General features: G+C 46.2%; 1 protein-coding gene across 10 annotated transcripts in view; it reads left to right on the top strand.

The window, feature by feature from the left end:
- Positions 1 to 21,674, top strand: part of CYRIB (CYFIP related Rac1 interactor B) — a 205,751-nt gene that overhangs the window by 97,698 nt on the left and 86,379 nt on the right. For 4 of the 10 annotated variants that reach the window (XM_073679888.1, XM_073679886.1, XM_073679881.1 and 1 more), the window contains exon 2: positions 4,882 to 5,003. The exons of 3 other annotated variants lie outside the window; for them this stretch is intronic. The gene's annotated coding sequence lies outside the window, so the exon portion shown is untranslated. Of the gene's footprint in view, positions 1 to 4,881; positions 5,004 to 19,920; positions 20,080 to 21,674 lie in introns of those variants that run through there. 3 more of the 10 variants (XM_073679887.1, XM_073679882.1, XM_073679890.1) reach the window with 3 other exon arrangements.

Below are 21,674 nucleotides of genomic sequence, written 5' to 3'. Positions count from 1 at the left end.
CATCATACTACTGTAAGAACATCATACTGTGTGTGGGGAGCTAGGGGGACCATAATACTACTGTAAGGACATCATACTGTGTGTGGGGAGCTATGGGGGCCATCATACTACTGTAAAGACATCATACTGTGTGCGGTGAGCAATGGGGGCTATCATACTACTGCAAGAACATTATACTGTGTTTGGGGAGCTATGGGGGGCCATCATACTACTGTAAGGACATCATACTGTGTGTGGGGAGCTATGGGGGCCATCATACTACTGTAAGGACATCATACTGTGTGTGGGGAGCTATGGGGGCCATCATACTACTGTAAGGACATCATACTGTGCGTAGTGAGCTATGGGGGCCATCATACTACTGTAAGGACATCATACTGTGTGTGGGGAGCTATGGAGGCCATCATACTACTTTAAGGACATCATACTGTGTGTAGGGAGCTATAGGGGCCATCATACTACTGTAATGACATCATACTGTGTGTAGGGAGCTATGGGGGCCATCATGCTACTGTAAGAACATCATACGGTGTGTAGGGAGCCATCATACTACTGTAATGACATACGGTGTGGGGAGCTATGGGGGCCATCATACTACTGTAAGAACATCATACTGTGTGTAGGGAGCTATGGGGGCCATCATACTACTGTAAGGACATCATACTGTGTGTTGGGAGGTATGAGGGCCATCATACTACTGTAAGGACATCATACTGTGTGTTGGGAGGTATGGGGGGCATTACACTACTGTAAGGACATCATACTGTGTGTGGGGAGCTATGGGGGGCATTACACTACTGTAAGGACATCATACTGTGTGTGGGTAGGTATGGGTAGCATTATACTACTGTAAGTACATCATACTGTGTGTTGGGAGCTATGGGGGCCATCATACTACTGTAAGTACATCATACTGTGTATGGGGAGCTATGGGGGGCATTACACTACTGTAAGGAGAACATACTGTGTGTGGTGACCTATAGGGACCATCATACTACTGTAAGGACATTATACTGTGTGTTGGGAGCTATGGGGGCCATTTTACTATGTTGGGGGCTGTGAGGACTATCATACTATGTTGGGGGCTCTGAGGGCATAATGCTGTTTGGAGGGCTTTGGGGTCATCATAGTGTATGTGTGCGGGAGGGTTGTGGGAGCATTATACTCTTTAGGGAACTGTGGGGTCATCATACTATGGAGGGGGGATCTGTTGATCAGGGTACAAAGGCTGATCTTTTAGTTCCCAACTGGTCAGGTGCTAGTATGTGGTATGAATGTGGTATAGGGTGTGAGCCGCACTAGGGGGGGACTGATGGCAATGGGTTTATTTTCTTCAGATTCACGGATGAGTTTCCTCTATGTATCTGTAATAATCTGCTAATCTGTGCACCTGCGGATAATCTGGGCTGTGTCACAATTCTTGGATGATTCTGCAGATTGGCATTGCTGCCATTTCTCGGGTAAATAACGAGACTGCTGCTCCTTGTGTATGTGCTGATGCTCCAGAGCGCAGCAGCATCCAGAGGGAATGGATGGCGGCTCCCACGCACGGCTGCTGCGCTCTGTCTGTCGCCTCGACACAATTAACTCGTCTGCAAAATTGAATAAAATGAGATAAACACTCAGAGCGCAGGTCTGCGGTGCGGATTATTGTTATCAGAGATTGTAAATATAATATACAGAGACGGTCCTATAACAGGGGGCTCAGCCATCCCTACTGTATATACGGGACGCTATAGGATATTCTTAAAGGGGTATTCCGGTTTTAAATCAATGATATTAGTTTTTTATGTATGAATGTGTGTATGAAAAGTTCGAGAGGGGATAATTTACTGATCCGACCGCTGAGCCCCAGCATTTCCAAGAACGGGCGTATCCTAAGGGATGCATGAATATATTTGCTCCATTCATTGTTTATGGAACTGCCTTGAGATATCCAAGGATTGCACTATGGACTGAGTATAACTTTTAATATTGGATAACCCCTTTAAGGATTGCTCAGGATCAGGAAAAGGAAACAGTGCCACCTTTCTGAATAGGCTGCATCTGGTATTGCAACTGGAATGCAACAAAAACTGGAATGCAAATGGTAGTACAACTAGAATGCTGTCATACCACTCACGGACTAAGGGAAAAAGTGGCGCTGTTTCTTTCTCGATTGTGTTTGATAATGCAACTCAAGTCCATTGAAGTTAAAGGGGCTGAACTGTAATGCCACACATCACCTGTGCACAGGAGTGGCGCTGTTTTTGGTTACAAAGAATCTTGTTTGTGTCAAAGCCAAAAATCCAAAAGGGTAGAGCAATTGGAGAGCTCTCAGCTCTCGGACCACCACCGATAGAAAATTGTTACCATAGCAAAAACTTTTTATAACACTCGTCTATGACTCCTCGTATACTGGAGAAGCACTTAAAGGAGCGGAGCATGACCCAGGGAGAAGAACAGCAAAAATGAATTCCTATGTTATGTTACGCCCCTTAGATCCTGCACAATACATCACTTTAAGATAGAAAATTGGGATAGAAAAGTCACAAATTTTTGTGCAAGATTTTGCAGCTTTTGAAGTTTTTGTTCCAGAATAGAAGTGGGGAGAAAAGGGCTCCCCATAAATGACGACCAAGAGGAGCTAAGAGAGGGTAGGGAGAGATCCTCTAGGTCACTAAAACAGATATCTAATGAGTATATAAACCTATAAGGGACTACACAAAAACAATATGCGCAATAAAATATACGTTTTATTGGTTATATAATTAAAACCAGAGAAAGGAATATAAGCAATAGGTGGGAAAAAACAACAAGGCAGGGGACTGATGTAAAGTGTGCCGTGGTACTGTTTGCGGTAAGGATAGAAAGGCATGTAAGTAGAAATAACAAAATGAGGGATCCCTCGTTAAAGCCCTTCTTTTGGCAGCGAAACGCGCGTCGGGACCCAGGCTGTGTGGACACCGTTACTTCTGTCTGCTGCGGTATGTAAATTACTTTTTGTTATTTCTACTTACATGTCTTTCTATAGTACTATGCACTGCCACTTTAGCAGTGCACTTCGGTTACGCTAACATTTACATTTGCGTTTTTTACTGCTAACTTCTACCTTTGCCAATACTTTTGCTGTAATATGCACTGCCACTTTAATAGCACGATGGCACATTCTCCATCTATTCACTGATTACATTGACAGGGCATTTTTGCACTCGCCTGCTGCAAACGTTTCGTATGCATTGTCACTTTACCAGCACATTGGCACTTTCTTGCATAATGGTATATTTCTCTGTACCTAGGTATTCACTAATTGCGTTCTATTTAGTTTTCTATTTGTCATCTACTAACTACCATTACCTATACTCATAGTTTGGCACTGCCATATTTCCCTATTTATTTGTGCAGCAGTAAGTACATCTTCCACCTGTATGTAGGTAATATGTATTTTGGCATTGTATTCTTATATGTATTCTTATATTATAGCATTTATCCTTACCGCAAGCAGCACCACGGCACACTTTACATCTGTCCCCTGCCTTGTTGTTTTCTCCCACCTGTTGCTTATATTCCTTTCTCTGGTTTTAATTATATAACCAGTAAAACATATATTTTATTGAGGATATTGTTGTTGTGTAGTCCCTTGTAGGTTTATATTGTATTCATGGCCACACAATAGTTTCTACATTTTCTCTATGTATTGAGATATCTAATGAGAGCTAAAATGGCCTGTCCTACACCCTGAAGGAAGGAGGGTCACACAGCTGAGTAACTGCACTCATTCACTTGGGAGTCTTCGGCTGCCTCTTTATTTTTGGTTGGAGGTGCACTTTATCGGGTATTTTTAAATTGATTTGTCGTCAGATTTCACAAAATAAGTTGCATATATTATTAAATAGATTTCTAAGACCTGATGAGGCTGGTGTACTTTCTTTGGAAATGCATGTCAGAATGGCTGTATAATCCTTGATTGATTGACAGCTTATCAATGTTCCTCTTCCATGCTGCTGAATCCCCACCCACCCGGCCTGATTGACAGATTCTAAATGTCCCTCCTCCCTATGCTGCAGAATCTCTACCCACCTAGTCTGATTGACAGCTCCTCAGTGTTCCTCCTTCCTGTGCTGCTGAATCTCCACCCATCTAGACTGACAGCTCCTCAGCATCCCTCCTCTCTGTGCTGCAGAATCTCTACCGACCTAGACTAATTGACAGCTTCTGAATGTCCCTAGTCCCTGCTGCTGAATCTTCACCCAGCTAACCTGATTGACAGCTCCTCAGTGTTCCTCCTTCCTGTGCTGCTGAATCTCCACCCATCTAGACTGACTGACTGCTCCTCAGTGTCCCTACTCCCTGTGCTAAAGAATCTCCACCCACCTAGCCTGATTGACAGTTCTCAATGTCTCTCCTCCCTGCTGCTTAATTTCTACCCACCTAGGTTGATAAACTGCACCTCAGTGTTCCTCCCCACTGCTGCTGAAATTCCACCCATCTATCCTGATTAGCAACTCCTCAGTGACCATGCTCTGCAGCTGCTAAATCTCCATCCACTTAGACTGACTGACAGCTCCTCAGTGCTCCTCCTCCCTGCTGCTTAATCTCTGCCCACCTAGACTGACTAACAGCTCAGTGCTCCTCCTCCCTGCTGTTTAATCTCTGCCCACCTAGACTGACTGACAGCTCCTCAGTGCTCCTCCTCCCTGCTGCTTAATTTCTGCCCACCTAGACAGATTGACAGAGGCTCAACATCCTTCCTCCCTGCTGCTGCTATGATCACACACTGCTCAGTAGGCTGGATGGACTGATGAGCTCTCTCACTCTTTCTCTATACTATATCTATTATGTCCTGTTCTTATAATGAAGGTATTTGCAGCCTGAGCATTAAATCTTTCCTTGTTCTTCCAGATTCTTTTTTGATGACACTGGATTTATACCACGAGCTCGGGGATATCCTCACAGCTCTGTAAAGCCTTTGGATTGTGATCAGTTCCTGGACCTCTTCCCGTCACAGCGGCTTTAGTATTCAGGTATACCGTTATATGGCCGTAAAGAAACATATCTTCTTCTTTTTGTATTGCTTCGATGAATCTAAAATAAAAAATGAAGCAACTTTGCAAATAGTTTTGGTGAAAAGTACTTTACCGTTTTGTGTCTACAGCTCTTATACAAACCCATGTGTCTCTATGGTTACAGACTACAAACAAACCCTGTGTAGTCTGACCCTGCAGTCATCTTCCATACTTTTCTCTAACCTACATTTAATTTATCAGCAAAGCACAATATACTAAGGGAAAGGCAGCAAAAAACAAGGCAAAGATGTAAGGAAAAATGGCTTCAGGATCTGACTACGCAGGCTTTTTTTTGTAGTCCGTTACCATGGATATACATAAATGCTGTATACACAAAACGAGAGATTTTTGAAATGATATTTGTTAAATTGTAGTCTGAATCTTTATCTTTGTGTCCCCTTCTTCTTGCTAATTTCCTGAATGTAAGATATCAAGAAGTAGGGAGCAGGTGGGAAAGGGAGCATGACTGCAGGATCTATAGAGACACATATGTCACGCAAGGTGTGGGAAAGAGTTAGTGCAACACAAAGGGAAGAGGGAAAGGGAGCCCAGACTCTAGGGAAAGGGGAAGTGGAGACCTCCTAGGTTGATCTAGCGTCACCCTGTCTCCCCTAACGTCCCTGTATTGGCTCTTCACCAATCTCCGCATGCGTACCTCGCCCTGTCTTTCCCTGGCTTATGGCTAAAGCTAGGGAAGGGAGGAGATGAGCACTAGTCGATCTCCACTAAACACTATAGACAACAGGGGTGGACAAACAGGGGGAAATTGCTTAGCTTTAGACAAACTCCAGACAAATGCGCACACGTCCTCAAGCTCCAGAGAGGATGAAGTACTGCTCTTGCTAAAGCTTTCACAAGTAGTAATGAATATCACCGGCACCTCCCTCTGAAACACAGCAGGTATTTATACACCCAGGCAGGGTGTTAATTAGCCAGAGGGAGGTAGCCGCTGGGTCCTAGAGACAGCCTCTAAAAAGATGTCTGTAATGCCAAACGTAGAGATCTCCTGCAACCAACAGCAGGGCGACTGTCTGTCACCTCTGACACACCTGTGACACATAAGTCTTCACATGGGCTGTATACACATTGTACATCAGAAAGAAGCAAAGGCAAAAGAAAGGCAGAACGTAGTATCAAACTACACCTATGTTGGTCCCGTCCATGGGGCCCCCCTTATGACATGGACCTCATTCATTATTGGATTTGTGCTTTTATTTAGTTTAGTTTTTGGTGTTTTTCACTTATTTTGCATTTGCATCTTATTCTTCTTTTGATCTGCGTCTTCTTTTAAGTCTATATTATACGTTTTTGCCTGTTTTTTTATGTTCGTTATTGTGGGAAGAGTTTGGGGTTTCTTTGCTTTTTTTTTTTTTTGCTTAAATGTCCTCCAACCACCTCCCCCCAGATGGAATGATTTTATGCTCTGAATTTTTTTTTGCAAAACTGAAAAATGTTTCTAACATTTTAGCGAAACATGCAATTTTTTTCAAATCTTTACTACCCATCCACCACAACCCCTATGTACAACAGGCCACTTCCCCTCCCCCGTAACATTCCTCCCCACCATCACTGATGGAGAGCTTACTCATCTCCTCTCCAAAGCGCACCTCACCACTTGCGTACTCGACCCCAATCCCATCCCACCTCCTCCCCAACCTCACCACCAGGCTTATCCCAACCCTAACCTATCTCTTCAACCTATCGCTAACTTCTGGTACCTTTCCTTCTGCTTTAAAACATGACACGATCACACCTATCCTGAAGAAACGATTCCTCAACCCGACCTCTACATCCAGATATTGTCCCATATTGCTGCTCTCGTTCGCCTCCAAACTCCTCGAACAGCATGTCCATGCTGAACTTTCCACCCACCTCTAATCCAAATCACTCTTTGACCACCTACAATCCGGCTCCTGTCCCCACCATTCCACCGAAACTGCCCTAACCAAAATTACTAACAACCTACTTGCTGCCAAATTAACAGACAATTCTCTATACTCCTTCTTTAGATTTGTCTTCTGACTTCGACACAGTTGACCACTGCCTCCTACTACAGATCCTCTCTTCTATTGGCATCAAAGACCTTGCCCTCTCCTGGTTATTCTCATATCTCTCCAACCGCACATTTAGAATCTCCCATTTCCATACCACCTCTTCATCCCACCGTCTATCGGTGTTCCTCAAGGCTCTCTTCTGGGACCCCTACTCTTCCTTATACCTTTGGCCTGGGACAACTCATAAAGTCCCATGGCTTCCAGTACCATCTGTACACTGATGAAACTCAGTTCTACCACTCTGGCCCAGACGTCACCTCTCTGCTGTCTAGAATCCCGGAGTGTCCATCTTTCATATCCTCCTTCTTATCCTCTTGCGTCTTAAAGCTCCGCTGCCTTGGAGTAACCCTAGACTCTGCCCTGTCCTTCAAACCGCACATCCAAGCTCTTGACACCTCCTGCCGCCTCCAAGTGAAAAATATTTCTAGAATCCGTCCTTTCCTCAGCCCTCAATCTACTAAAATGCTAGTGCACGCCCTCATCATCTCCCGCCTCGACTACTGCAACATCCTCCTCAATGGCCTCCCTGCTAACACTCTCGTACCTCCCCAGTCCGTCCTTTACTCTGCTGTCCGACAAGTCCACCTCTGTCCTCGCTATTCCTCCAATTATTCCCTTTGCAAATCCCTTCATTTGCCCCCAATTCCACAACGTATCCAGTTCAAACTACTAACACTGACCTACAAAGCCGTCCATAACCTTTCTCGTCCATTTATCTCCGAACTAATCTCCTGATATCTTTCCACATGTAATCTCTAGTCCTCCTAAAACCTCCTTCTCTTTTCCATACTCACTCCATACTCCCCCATCCTCACCCAATCGCCTCCAAAACTTCTCCCGAGTATCCCCCATCCTCTGGAATTCTCAACACGTCCGATTATCCGCCACAATCGGATCCTTCAGACGGAACTTGAAAACCCACCTCTTCAGAACAGCTTACAGCCTGCAATGACCCCACTATCACCTCACCAGCACCGGCGCTGCCACCTCACCACCATCGAAGCTGCTACCTCACTACCCCCAAGGCAGCCACCTCATCACCCCCGGAGAAGCCACCTCACCACCCCCGGAGCTGCCACCTCACCACCACCGGAGCTGTCACCTCACCACTACCGGAGCTGCCACCTCACCACCATCGGAGCTGCCACCTCACCACTACCAGATCAGCTGCCACCTCACTACCACCGGAGTGCCACCTCATCACCACCAGAGCTGCCACCTCACCACCACCGGAGCTGCCACCTCATCACCATTGGAGCTGCCATCTCACCACTACCAGATCAGCTGTCACCTCACCACTACCGTATCTGTCACGTCACCACCACCGAAGATGCAACCTCACCACCACCGGAGCTGTCATCTCACCACCACCAGAGCTGCCACCTCACCACTACCAGATCAGCTGCCACCTCACCACCACCGGAGTGCTACCTCACCACCACCAGAGCTGCCACCTCACCACCACCGGAGCTGCCACCTCATCACTACCAGATTAGCTGCCACCTCACCACCACCGGAGCTGCCACTTCACCACCACCACAGCTGCCACCTCAACACCACCGGAGCTGCTACCTCACCACCACCAGAGCTGTCACCTAACTACCACCGGAGCTGTCACGTCACCACCACCGGAGCTGTCACCTCACCACCACCAAAGCTACCACCTCATCACCACCGGAGCTGTCACCTCACCACCATCGGAGCTGTCACCTCACCACCATCAGAGCTGTCACCTCACCATCACGAAGCTGTCACCTCACCACCACCAAAGCTACCACCTCACCACCACCAGAGCTGTCACCTCACCACCACCAGAGCTGCCACCTCACCACCACCGGAGCTGTCACTTCACCACCACTGGAGTGCTACCTCATCACCACCAGAGCTGTCACCTCACCACCACCAAAGCTACCACCTCACCACCACCGGAGCTGTCATCTCATCATCACCGGAGCTGTCACCTCTCCACCACCAGAGCTGCCACCTCACCACCACCCGAGCTGTCACGTCACCACCACCGGAGCTGTCACGTCACCACCACCGGAGTGCTACCTTACCACCTCCAAAGCTGTCACCTCACCACCACCAAAGCTACCACCTCTCCACCACCGGGGCTGTCACCTCATCACCACCGGGGCTGTCACCTCATTACCACCGGAGCTGTCACCTCACCACCGGAGCTGCCACAACACTGTAAGCCCCCTGAGGGCAGGGCCCTCTACTTTCTGTACCTGTCTGTCATGATTCATTTATTCACCATGTTTTATATTTGCATCCTGTATGTAACCCTTTCTCATGTACAGCATCGGGAATCAATGGTGCCCTAAAAATAATATTTTTTCGCTAAAAAGTTGCATAAAAGGTTAAAGGCGAAAATAATGAGCATTTTTTTTTTCAAGAGCATGGCACAAAACCACAAGACAAAAAAAGAAACCGAATTAGAAAAAAAAAAGAAAACGCAAATGATGAATTGTTAATGCCTTAACAGAATAAAACCTTTATTTCTTTATTATGTATTTTATTTTTTTGCTGGTTTGGGTGTTGTTTTCTGGTGTTGGACGCGGAGCGGCGGCTTATTACGATATCCATCTTCCATGGAGGCTGGTTCTATGATAGAGATTAGGGGGGAGCAGAGAGCCGTGACGGCCGCTTCCCCAGAACTTTAATAAAGCTTTTATTACGTGTGACCGTATATAGACATTTCACAGGTCAGGGAAGTGCAGGGGAATAGAAAGCTGCAGCACGGAGGGGGTTTTTTTTGGTCGTTCTCTACTTCTTGTTTTATAGGTTTACTGTAATACCATTTCATTCTGAGATTTCTGGAATATTGGAGGATGTTTAAAGCCCCTAATCTCACACTCCCACATGGTCCAGGAAGCTGAGATATGGGGAGCTGTTTGCTCAGGTCCTGATGCTGTAGAATTACTTTATCTGTCCTCGTGGCAAGGAAAAAAATTACTTGGTGTCACCCAAAATTTCTTCTGCCAGCAAAATAGAACGAAAAAAGGTCAACAGTTTCCCCTTTAAATTCCATAAACATCAGTGATCCTGCAGAGCGTTTTATCAGAGCAGCAGTTTTTCCTCCAGAGCTGTCCTTCACCTTCTTACTGTCTTCATGTAGGCGCAGACGTATTTCTTCATCATTTTTGAGATTTTTGGAAGTCCCCTGCTTTCTACTCCTGCCTTGGTTTTGCATTTATTTAACTATACCAGGATAAGGGGTTGCCGCCATTTTTTGTTTCTTACTTAAATTTATCTCTTTTTGGCTAAAAGTAATTTTTATAATTGGGTTTTATTACAAATTTTGCACGGTTTGTCTTCTATATCCTCTGTATTACAATGCCTATTGTTGGCAGCAGAATGAGTTAACTGAGACTCCGTCAGTGAGCTTATTCTGAGGATTAAATGGAAGAATTTATAACTCTTTTATCTGTCTTTTTCTGAGCTCCTCTCAGCTGATTTATGACCACAGACCACAAGTTGAATGTGCAGGAAAACTTAAAGAACCTGTAAATGCAAAACTATGTAAAATTTTCAGAAAAACGGAATGGCAAAATGTTTTATTTATAGCCCAGAATACATGCATTGTCATTTTTTTTTTTTCCCATAAATGAATAGTCCACATGAAAATAAGAAACTTTGTAATATGTCTTATCAGAGAAATCTGCTTCTTTCTCCTCCTTTACAGATCATTCATTCTCAAAGTTCTCATTCACGAGTAATTCAGTGAATTCAGATTTCCTCATTACTAAGATTGGAGATAGCAGTTGGTGCTCATAAAGTTCTATGGAGAACTATAACTGTGGTATCAGGAAAACTTGCAGAAAAATGTCTGTGTCTGCCTCTAGCTCCTCCCCTCTCCATAGAATGTCCTTGTATTCCTCTAGCTCCTCCCCCTCCATAGAATGTCCTTGTATTCCTCTAGCTCCTCCCCTCTCCATAGAATGTCCGTGTATTCCTCTAGCTCCTCCCCTCTCCATAGAATGTCTGTGTATTCCTCTAGCCCCTCCCCTCTCCATAGAATGTCCATGTATTCCTCTAGCTCCTCCCCTCTCCATAGAATGTCCATGTATTCCTCTAGCTCCTCCCCTCTCCATAGAATGTCTGTGTATTCCTCTAGCTCCTCCCCTCTCCACAGAATGTCCATGTATTCCTCTAGCTCCTTCCCTCTCCATAGAATGTCCGTGTATTCCTCTAGCTCCTCCCCTCTCCATAGAGTGTCCGTGTATTCTTCTAGCTCCTCCCCTCTCCATAGAATGTCCGGGTATTCCTCTAGCTCCTCCCCTCTCCATAGAATGTCTGTGTATTCCTCTAGCTCCTCCCCTCTCCATAGAGTGTCCGTGTATTCCTCTAGCTCCTCCCCTCTCCATAGAATGTCTGTGTATTCCTCTTGCTGTTCCCCTCTCCATAGAATGTCTGTGTATTCCTCCAGCTCCTCCCCTCTCCATAGAATGTCCATGTATTCCTCTAGCTCCTCCCCTCTCCATAGAATGTCCGTGTATTTCTCTAGCTCCTCCCCTCTCCATAGAATGTCCGTGTATTCCTCTAGCTCCTCCCCTCTCCATAGAATGTCTGTGTATTCCTCTAGCTCCTCCCCTCTCCATAGAATGTCCATGTATTCCTCTAGCTCCTCCCCTCTCCATAGAATGTCCGTGTATTCCTCTAGCTCCTCCCCTCTCCATAGAGTGTCCGTGTATTCTTCTAGCTCCTCCCCTCTCCATAGAATGTCCGGGTATTCCTCTATCTCCTCCCCTCTCCATAGAATGTCTGTGTATTCCTCTAGCTCCTCCCCTCTCCATAGAATGTCCGTGTATTCCTCTAGCTCCTCCCCTCTCCATAGAATGTCCATGTATTCCTCTAGCTCCTCCCCTCTCCATAGAATGTCCAGGTATTCCTCTAGCTCCTCCCCTCTCCATAGAATATCCGTGTATTCCTCTAGCTCCTCCCCTCTCCATAGAATGTCCGTGTATTCCTCTAGCTCCTCCCCTCTCCATAGAATGTCCGTGTATTCCTCTAGCTCCTCCCCTCTCCATAGAATGTCCGTGTATTCCTCTAGCTCCTCCCCTCTCCATAGTGTCCGTGTATTCCTCTAGCTCCTGCCCTCTGCATAGAATGTCCGTGTATTCCTCTAGCTCCTCCCCTCTCCATAGAATGTCCGTGTATTCCTCTAGCTCCTCCCCTCTCCATAGAATGTCTGTGTATTCCTCTAGTTGCTCCCCTCTCCATAGAATGTCCGTGTATTCCTCTAGCTCCTCCCCTCTCCATAGTGTCCGTGTATTCCTCTAGCTCCTCCCCTCTCCATAGAATGTCCGTGTATTCCTCTAGCTCCTCCCCTCTCCATAGAATGTCTGTGTATTCCTCTAGCTCCTCCCCTCTCCATAGAATGTCCATGTATTCCTCTAGCTCCTCCCCTCTCCATAGAATGTCCGTGTATTCCTCTAGCTCCTCTCCTCTCCATAGTGTCCGTGTATTCCTCTAGCTCCTCCCCTCTCCATAGAATGTCCGTGTATTCCTCTAGCTCCTCCCCTCTCCATAGAATGTCCGTGTATTCCTCTAGCTCCTCCCCTCTCCATAGAATGTCTGTGTATTCCTCTAGTTGCTCCCCTCTCCATAGAATGTCCATGTATTCCTCTAGCTCCTCCCCTCCATAGAATGTCCTTGTATTCCTCTAGCTCCTCCCCTCTCCATAGAATGTCCGTGTATTCCTCTAGCTCCTCCCCTCTCCATAGAATCTCCGTGTATTCCTCTAGCTCCTCCCTCCATAGAATGTCCGCCTATTACTCTAGCTCCTCCCCTCTCCATAGAATGTCCGTGTATTGCTCTAGCTCCTCCCCTCTCCATAGAATTGTAAAAGCACCAACTGTCATCTCCAGTGAATATAGAGAAGTCTGTATACAGTATATACAGTAGATAACACAGGATCCACAATTCACAATAGGTGATGTCACAGCTCTCCTCCTCCTCCTGTACAATGACTGATAACATCTCAATATACAGTAGATAACACATGATCCACCATTCACAATAGGTGATGTCGCAGCTCACCTCCTCCTCCTCCTATACAATGACTGATAAAATCTCTGTATACAGTAGATAACACAGGATCCACCATTCACAATAGGTGATGTCCCAGATCACCTCCTCCTCCTCCTGTACAATGACTGATAACACTTCAATATACAGTAGATAACACATGATCCACCATTCACAATAGGTGATGTCACAGCTCACCTCCTCCTGTACAATGACTGATAAAACCTCTATATACAGTAGATAACACAGGATCCACCATTCACAATAGGTGATGTCACAGCTCACCTCCTCCTCCTGTACAATGACTGATAACACCTCTATATACAGTAGATAACACAGGATCCACCATTCACAATAGGTGATAACACAACTCACCTCCTCCTCCTCCTGTACAATGACTGATAACACCTCTATATACAGTAGATAACACAGGATCCGCCATTCACAATAGTTGATATCACAGCTCACTTCCTTCCTCTCCTATACAATGACTGATAACACCTCTATTTACAGTAGATAACACAGGATCCACCATTTTCAATAGGTGATGTCACAGCTCACCTCCTCCTCCTGTACAATGACTGATAACACCTCTATATACAGTAGACAACACAGGATCCACCATTCACAATAGGTGATGTCGCAGCTCACCTCCTCCTCCTCCTTTGCAATGACTGATAACACCTCTATATACAGTAGATAACACAGGATCCACCGTTCACAATAGGTGATAACACAGCTCACCTCCTCCTCCTCCTGTACAATGACTGATAACACCTCTATATACAGTACAGTAGATAACACAGGATCCACCGTTCACAATAGTTGATATCACAGCTCACCTCCTCCTCCTCCTGTACAATGACTGATAACACTTCTATATACAGTAGATAACACAGGATCCACCATTTACAATAGGTGATGTCGCAGCTCACCTCCTCCTCCTGTACAATGACTGATAACACCTCTATATACAGTAGATAACACAGGATTCACCATTCACAATAGGTGATATCACAGCTCACCTCCTCCTCCTGTACAATGACTGATAACACCTCTATATACAGTAGATAACACAGAATCCACCATTCACAATAGGTGATGTCACAGCTCACCTCCTCCCCCTGCACAATGACTGATAACACCTCTATATACTGTAGATAACACAGGATCCACCATTCACAATAGGTGATGTCACAGCTCACCTCCTCCTCCTCCTCCTCCGGTACAATGACTGATAACACCTCTATATACAGCAGATAACACAGGATCCACCATTCACAATAGGTGATATCACAGCTCACCTTCTCCTCCTGTACAATGACTGATAACACCGCTTTATATAGTAGATAACACAGGATCCACCATTCACAATAGGTGATGTCACAGCTCACCTCCTCCCCCTGCACAATGACTGATAACACCTCTATATACTTTAGATAACACAAGATCCACCATTCACAATAGGTGATGTCACAGCTCACCTCCTCCTCCTGTACAATGACTGATAACACCTCTTATACACAGCTGATAGCACAGGATCCACCATTCACAATAGGTGATGTCACAGCTCACCTCCTCCTCCTCCTCCGGTATAATGACTGATAACACCTTTATATACAGTAGATAACACAGGATCCACCATTTACAATAGGTGATGTCGCAGCTCACCTCCTCCTCCTGTACAATGACTGATAGCACCTCTATATATAGCAGATAACACAGGATCCACCATTCACAATAGGTGATATCACAGCTCACCTCCTCCTGTACAATGACTGATAATACCTCTTATACACAGCTGATAACACAGGATCCACCATTCACAATAGGTGATGTCACAGCTCACCTCCTCCTCCTGTACAATGACTGATAACACCTTTATATACAGTAGATAACACAGGATCCACCATTCACAATAGGTGATGTCACAGCTCACCTCCTCCTCCTCCTCCGGTACAATGACTGATAACACCTCTATATACAGCAGATAACACAGGATCCACCATTCACAATAGGTGATATCACAGCTCACCTTCTCCTCCTGTACAATGACTGATAACACCTCTTTATATAGTAGATAACACAGGATCCACCATTCACAATAGGTGATGTCACAGCTCACCTCCTCCCCCTGCACAATGACTGATAACACCTCTATATACAGCAGATAACACAGGATCCACCATTCACAATAGGTGATATCACAGCTCACCTCCTCCTGTACAATGACTGATAACACCTCTATATACAGTAGATAACATAGGATCCACCATTCACAATAGGTGATATCACAGCTCACCTCCTCCTCCTGTACAATGACTGATAACACCTCTTATACACAGCTGATAGCACAGGATCCACCATTCACAATAGGTGATGTCACAGCTCACCTCCTCCTCCTCCTCCGGTATAATGACTGATAACACCTTTATATACAGTAGATAACACAGGATCCACCATTTACAATAGGTGATGTCGCAGCTCACCTCCTCCTCCTGTACAATGACTGATAACACCTCTATATACAGCAGATAACACAGGATCCACCATTCACAATAGGTGATATCACAGCTCACCTCCTCCTGACAATGACTGATAATACCTCTTATACACAGCTGATAACACAGGATCCACCATTCACAATAGGTGATGTCACAGCTCACCTCCTCCTCCTGTACAATGACTGATAACACCTTTATATACAGTAGATAACACAGGATCCACCATTCACAATAGGTGATGTCACAGCTCACCTCCTCCTCCGGTACAATGACTGATAACACCTCTATATACAGCAGATAACACAGGATCCACCATTCACAATAGGTGATATCACAGCTCACCTTCTCCTCCTGTACAATGACTGATAACACCTCTTTATATAGTAGATAACACAGGATCCACCATTCACAATAGGTGATGTCACAGCTCTCCTCCTCCCCCTGCACAATGACTGATAACACCTCTATATACTTTAGATAACACAGGATCCACCATTCACAATAGGTGATGTCACAGCTCACCTCCTCCTCCTGTACAATGACTGATAACACCTCTTATACACAGCTGATAACACAGGATCCACCATTCACAATAGGTGATGTCACAGCTCACCTCCTCCTCCTCTGGTATAATGACTGATAACACCTCTATATACAGTAAATAACACAGGATCCACCATTTACAATAGGTGATGTCGCAGCTCACCTCCTCCTCCTGTACAATGACTGATAACACCTCTATATACAGCAGATAACACAGGATCCACCATTCACAATAGGTGATATCACAGCTCACCTCCTCCTCCTCCTCCTCCTGTACAATGACTGATAACACCTCTATATACAGTAGATAACACAGGATCCACCATTCACAATAGGTGATAACACAACTCACCTCCTCCTCCTCCTGTACAATGACTGATAACACCTCTATATACAGTAGATAACACAGGATCCGCCATTCACAATAGTTGATATCACAGCTCACTTCCTTCCTCTCCTGTACAATGACTGATAACACCTCTATTTACAGTAGATAACACAGGATCCACCATTTTCAATAGGTGATGTCACAGCTCACCTCCTCCTCCTGTACAATGACTGATAACACCTCTATATACAGTAGACAACACAGGATCCACCATTCACAATAGGTGATGTCGCAGCTCACCTCCTCCTCCTCCTTTGCAATGACTGATAACACCTCTATATACAGTAGATAACACAGGATCCACCGTTCACAATAGGTGATAACACAGCTCACCTCCTCCTCCTCCTGTACAATGACTGATAACACCTCTATATACAGTACAGTAGATAACACAGGATCCACCGTTCACAATAGTTGATATCACAGCTCACCTCCTCCTCCTCCTGTACAATGACTGATAACACCTCTTTATATAGTAGATAACACAGGATCCACCATTCACAATAGGTGATGTCACAGCTCACCTCCTCCCCCTGCACAATGACTGATAACACCTCTATATACTTTAGATAACACAAGATCCACCATTCACAATAGGTGATGTCACAGCTCACCTCCTCCTCCTGTACAATGACTGATAACACCTCTTATACACAGCTGATAGCACAGGATCCACCATTCACAATAGGTGATGTCACAGCTCACCTCCTCCTCCTCCTCCGGTATAATGACTGATAACACCTTTATATACAGTAGATAACACAGGATCCACCATTTACAATAGGTGATGTCGCAGCTCACCTCCTCCTCCTGTACAATGACTGATAGCACCTCTATATATAGCAGATAACACAGGATCCACCATTCACAATAGGTGATATCACAGCTCACCTCCTCCTGTACAATGACTGATAATACCTCTTATACACAGCTGATAACACAGGATCCACCATTCACAATAGGTGATGTCACAGCTCACCTCCTCCTCCTGTACAATGACTGATAACACCTTTATATACAGTAGATAACACAGGATCCACCATTCACAATAGGTGATGTCACAGCTCACCTCCTCCTCCTCCTCTGGTACAATGACTGATAACACCTCTATATACAGCAGATAACACAGGATCCACCATTCACAATAGGTGATATCACAGCTCACCTTCTCCTCCTGTACAATGACTGATAACACCTCTTTATATAGTAGATAACACAGGATCCACCATTCACAATAGGTGATGTCACAGCTCACCTCCTCCCCCTGCACAATGACTGATAACACCTCTATATACTTTAGATAACACAGGATCCACCATTCACAATAGGTGATATCACAGCTCACCTCCTCCTCCTGTACAATGACTGATAACACCTCTATATACAGTAGATAACACAGGATCCACCATTCACAATAGGTGATGTCACAGCTCGCCTCCTCCTCCTGTATAATGACTGATAACACCTCTATATACAGTAGATAACACAGGATCCACCATTCACAATAGGTGATGTCACAGCTCGCCTCCTCCTCCTGTACAATGACTGATAATGCCTCTTTTATACAGTAGATAACACAGGATCCACCATTCACAATAGGTGATGTCACAGCTCACCTCCTCCTCCTGTACAATGACTGATAACACCTCTATATACAGTAGATAACACAGGATCCACCATTCACAATAGGTGATGTCACAGCTCACCTCCTCCTCCTGTACAATGACTGATAACACCTCTATATACAGTAGATAACACAGGATCCACCATTCACAATAGGTGATATCACAGCTCACCTCCTCCTCCTGTACAATGACTGATAACACCTCTATATACAGTAGATAACACAGGATCCACCATTCACAATAGGTGATGTCACAGCTCACCTCCTCCTCCTGTACAATGACTGATAACACCTCTATATACAGTAGATAACACAGGATCCACCATTCACAATAGGTGATGTCACAGCTCACCTCCTCCTCCTGTACAATGACTGATAACACCTCTATATACAGTAGATAACACAGGATCCACCATTCACAATAGGTGATGTCACAGCTCACCTCCTCCTCCTGTACAATGACTGATAACACCTCTATATACAGTAGATAACACAGGATCCACCATTCACAATAGGTGATGTCACAGCTCGCCTCCTCCTCCTGTATAATGACTGATAACACCTCTATATACAGTAGATAACACAGGATCCACCATTCACAATAGGTGATGTCACAGCTCGCCTCCTCCTCCTGTACAATGACTGATAACACCTCTATATACAGTAGATAACACAGGATCCACCATTCACAATAGGTGATGTCAAAGCTCACCTCCTCCTCCTGTACAATGACTGATAACACCTCTATATACAGTAGATAACACAGGATCCACCATTCACAATAGGTGATGTCACAGCTCACCTCCTCCTCCTGTACAATGACTGATAACACCTCTATATACAGTAGATAACACAGGATCCACCATTCACAATAGGTGATGTCACAGCTCACCTCCTCCTCCTGTACAATGACTGATAACACCTCTATATACAGTAGATAACACAGGATCCACCATTCACAATAGGTGATATCACAGCTCACCTCCCCCTCCTGTACAATGACTGATAACACCTCTATATACAGTAGATAACACAGGATCCACCATTCACAATAGGTGATGTCACAGCTCACCTCCTCCTCCTGTACAATGACTGATAACACCTCTATATACAGTAGATAACACAGGATCCACCATTCACAATAGGTGATATCACAGCTCACCTCCCCCTCCTGTACAATGACTGATAACACCTCTATATACAGTAGATAACACAGGATCCACCATTCACAATAGGTGATGTCACAGCTCACCTCCTCCTCCTGTACAATGACTGATAACACCTCTATATACAGTAGATAACACAGGATCCACCATTGCTATAAGACCATAGATAGTTATAAAAATATTATTTATTCTACTATAGAAAAAAACTACAAACATAAAATAAAGTCAGTGAGGGAATTTAAAAGGTTAATTATAATATAATTTATTGTTTTCTTTTCCATGATACACACGCAATGGGTCTCACTGCTATGATGGGAATGATAGTAATTGTTCATTATCAGTGACCCCTGTAAGTTGCTATCCAGTGCTTAATTGGACGTTTGCCAGTAACAATATGGCGGTTGTCGGTTGTCGTCACAGGATGGCGCCATCTTTGTCCTCTAATGTGAAGTCAGCAGAGTAGGGGGCGGGGCGATGCCTGGAGGTGTCCGGAAATGGTCATGAGTCGGACGCCATCTTGGTGCTCTCGTTGGAAGCCTGTGTCCCCGGCAGGCAGAGGAGGGGGCGGGGTCTAGACTTGTTCCCGCCCCCGCCGCTGCTGCTGCAGTGTGTCAGAGCCGGGAGCTTCAATGAGGAGGAAGCAGTGAATGGAGATGCGGCAGCGGGGACTGTAGGCCCGAGGAGCGTCCTTCCCTGTTGTGTCCCTACCCCAGCTGCAGCAGGTGAGGACCCCCCCGACCAGGAAGAGCGGGCAGCAGCCTGGTGCAGTGTGCCACCTGCTCAATACTCACCTGTGTACTCCTTCCTCCATGTTATCACCCCTGTGTGCCAGTCACCAGCCCCCATGTGCCAGTCTGCCCGTCACCGTCAGGCCCCCGCGTGCCAGTCTGCCCGTCGCCGTCAGTCCCCCGCTTGCCAGTCTGCCTGTCGCCGTCAGTCCCCCGCGTGCCAGTCTGCCTGTCGCCGTCAGTCCCCCGCGTGCCAGGCTTCCCGTCGCCGTCGGTCCCCCGCGTGCCAGTCTGCCCGTCGCCGTCGGTCCCCCGCGTGCCAGTCTGCCCGTCGCCGTCAGTCCCCCGCGTGCCAGGCTTCTCGTCGCCGTCAGTCCCCCGCGTGCCAGTCTGCCCGTCGCCGTCGGTCCCCCGCGTGCCAGTCTGCCCGTCGCCGTCGGTCCCCCGCGTGCCAGTCTGCCCGTCGCCGTCAGTCCCCCGCGTGCCAGGCTTCCCGTCGCCGTCAATCCCCCGCGTGCCAGTCTGCCCACCGCCGCGAGACTCCCCGCGTGCCAGTCTGCCCACCGCCGCCAGACTCCCCGCGTGCCAGTCTGCCCACCGCCGCCAGACTCCCCACGTGCCAGGCAGCCCGTCGCCACCAGAGTCGCCCCCCCCCCCCCCCCCCCTGCGTGCTAGGCAGCCCATCGCCGCCAGTCTCTATGTGCCACTTTGCCCTTCTTTGCATCTACAGGTCACCCTGCGCTTCATTGCTAGCGGTGTTCAACAGCCAATTTACCATTCTCCTTGTGCGCCATCCTGGGCGGCGTCTTCTCCCCCAACTCCATATTCCATGCCGTCCCCCCTTCATGCCATCCAGTTTAATGTCACACTCCTTCACCCCCCCCCCCCCCCCTGTGCACAACTCTGGCTGTTGTTATTTCCCTGATGTCCTCTAGGCCATCCTACCAATCATTGCATTTTCACCAGCCTCCCTGCACCAGGCACCCTGATCTCGCCATGCCACCTCTGGTTTTCTTCTCTGATGTCCTCGTGGACATCTGGCCACGTTGCCTCCAGCCACTGTCCTGGCATTGGTACCATTCACTAATGCTCTCTGGATACAAGTTTTCATATTCTCCTTCTGCCTCACTGGTGCCACCTTATCTAGCCATCGGACCTGACTGATCCCTCACCACACACTTGGCACGGTCACACCTGTCAGAGCCCCCATGTGCCACTTTCACCATAACTTTGCTTACAAGTTCATGCCCAGCTGCCCCTGTTTGTTAATATGTCATCCTACTCTGATCTCAGCTTATCTGCCCCTTGTTAGGAGCTGTGCCCCCACAGAATGCCTTCTCTATCCTTGGCCACTCTGTGATGCTGCACATGGAGCAATATTATAGTAGTTATATTCTTGTACATAGGAGCAGTATTATAGTAGTTATATTCTTGTACATAGGGGCAGTATTATAGTAGTTATATTCTTGTACATAGGAGCAGTATTATAGTAGTTATATTCTAGTATATAGGAGCAGTATTATAGTAGTTATATTCTTGTACATAGGAGCAGTATTATAGTAGTTATATTCTTGTACATAGGGGCAGTA

Source organism: Phyllobates terribilis, unplaced genomic scaffold (assembly GCF_046119375.1).
Source record: "Phyllobates terribilis strain yellow unplaced genomic scaffold, ASM4611937v1 Scaffold_4__5_contigs__length_816908805, whole genome shotgun sequence".
NCBI classification, from domain to species: Eukaryota; Metazoa; Chordata; class Amphibia; order Anura; family Dendrobatidae; genus Phyllobates; species Phyllobates terribilis.
The sequence above is the reverse complement of the archived record's forward strand: the minus strand, read 5'-3'. Positions and strand labels throughout refer to the sequence as shown.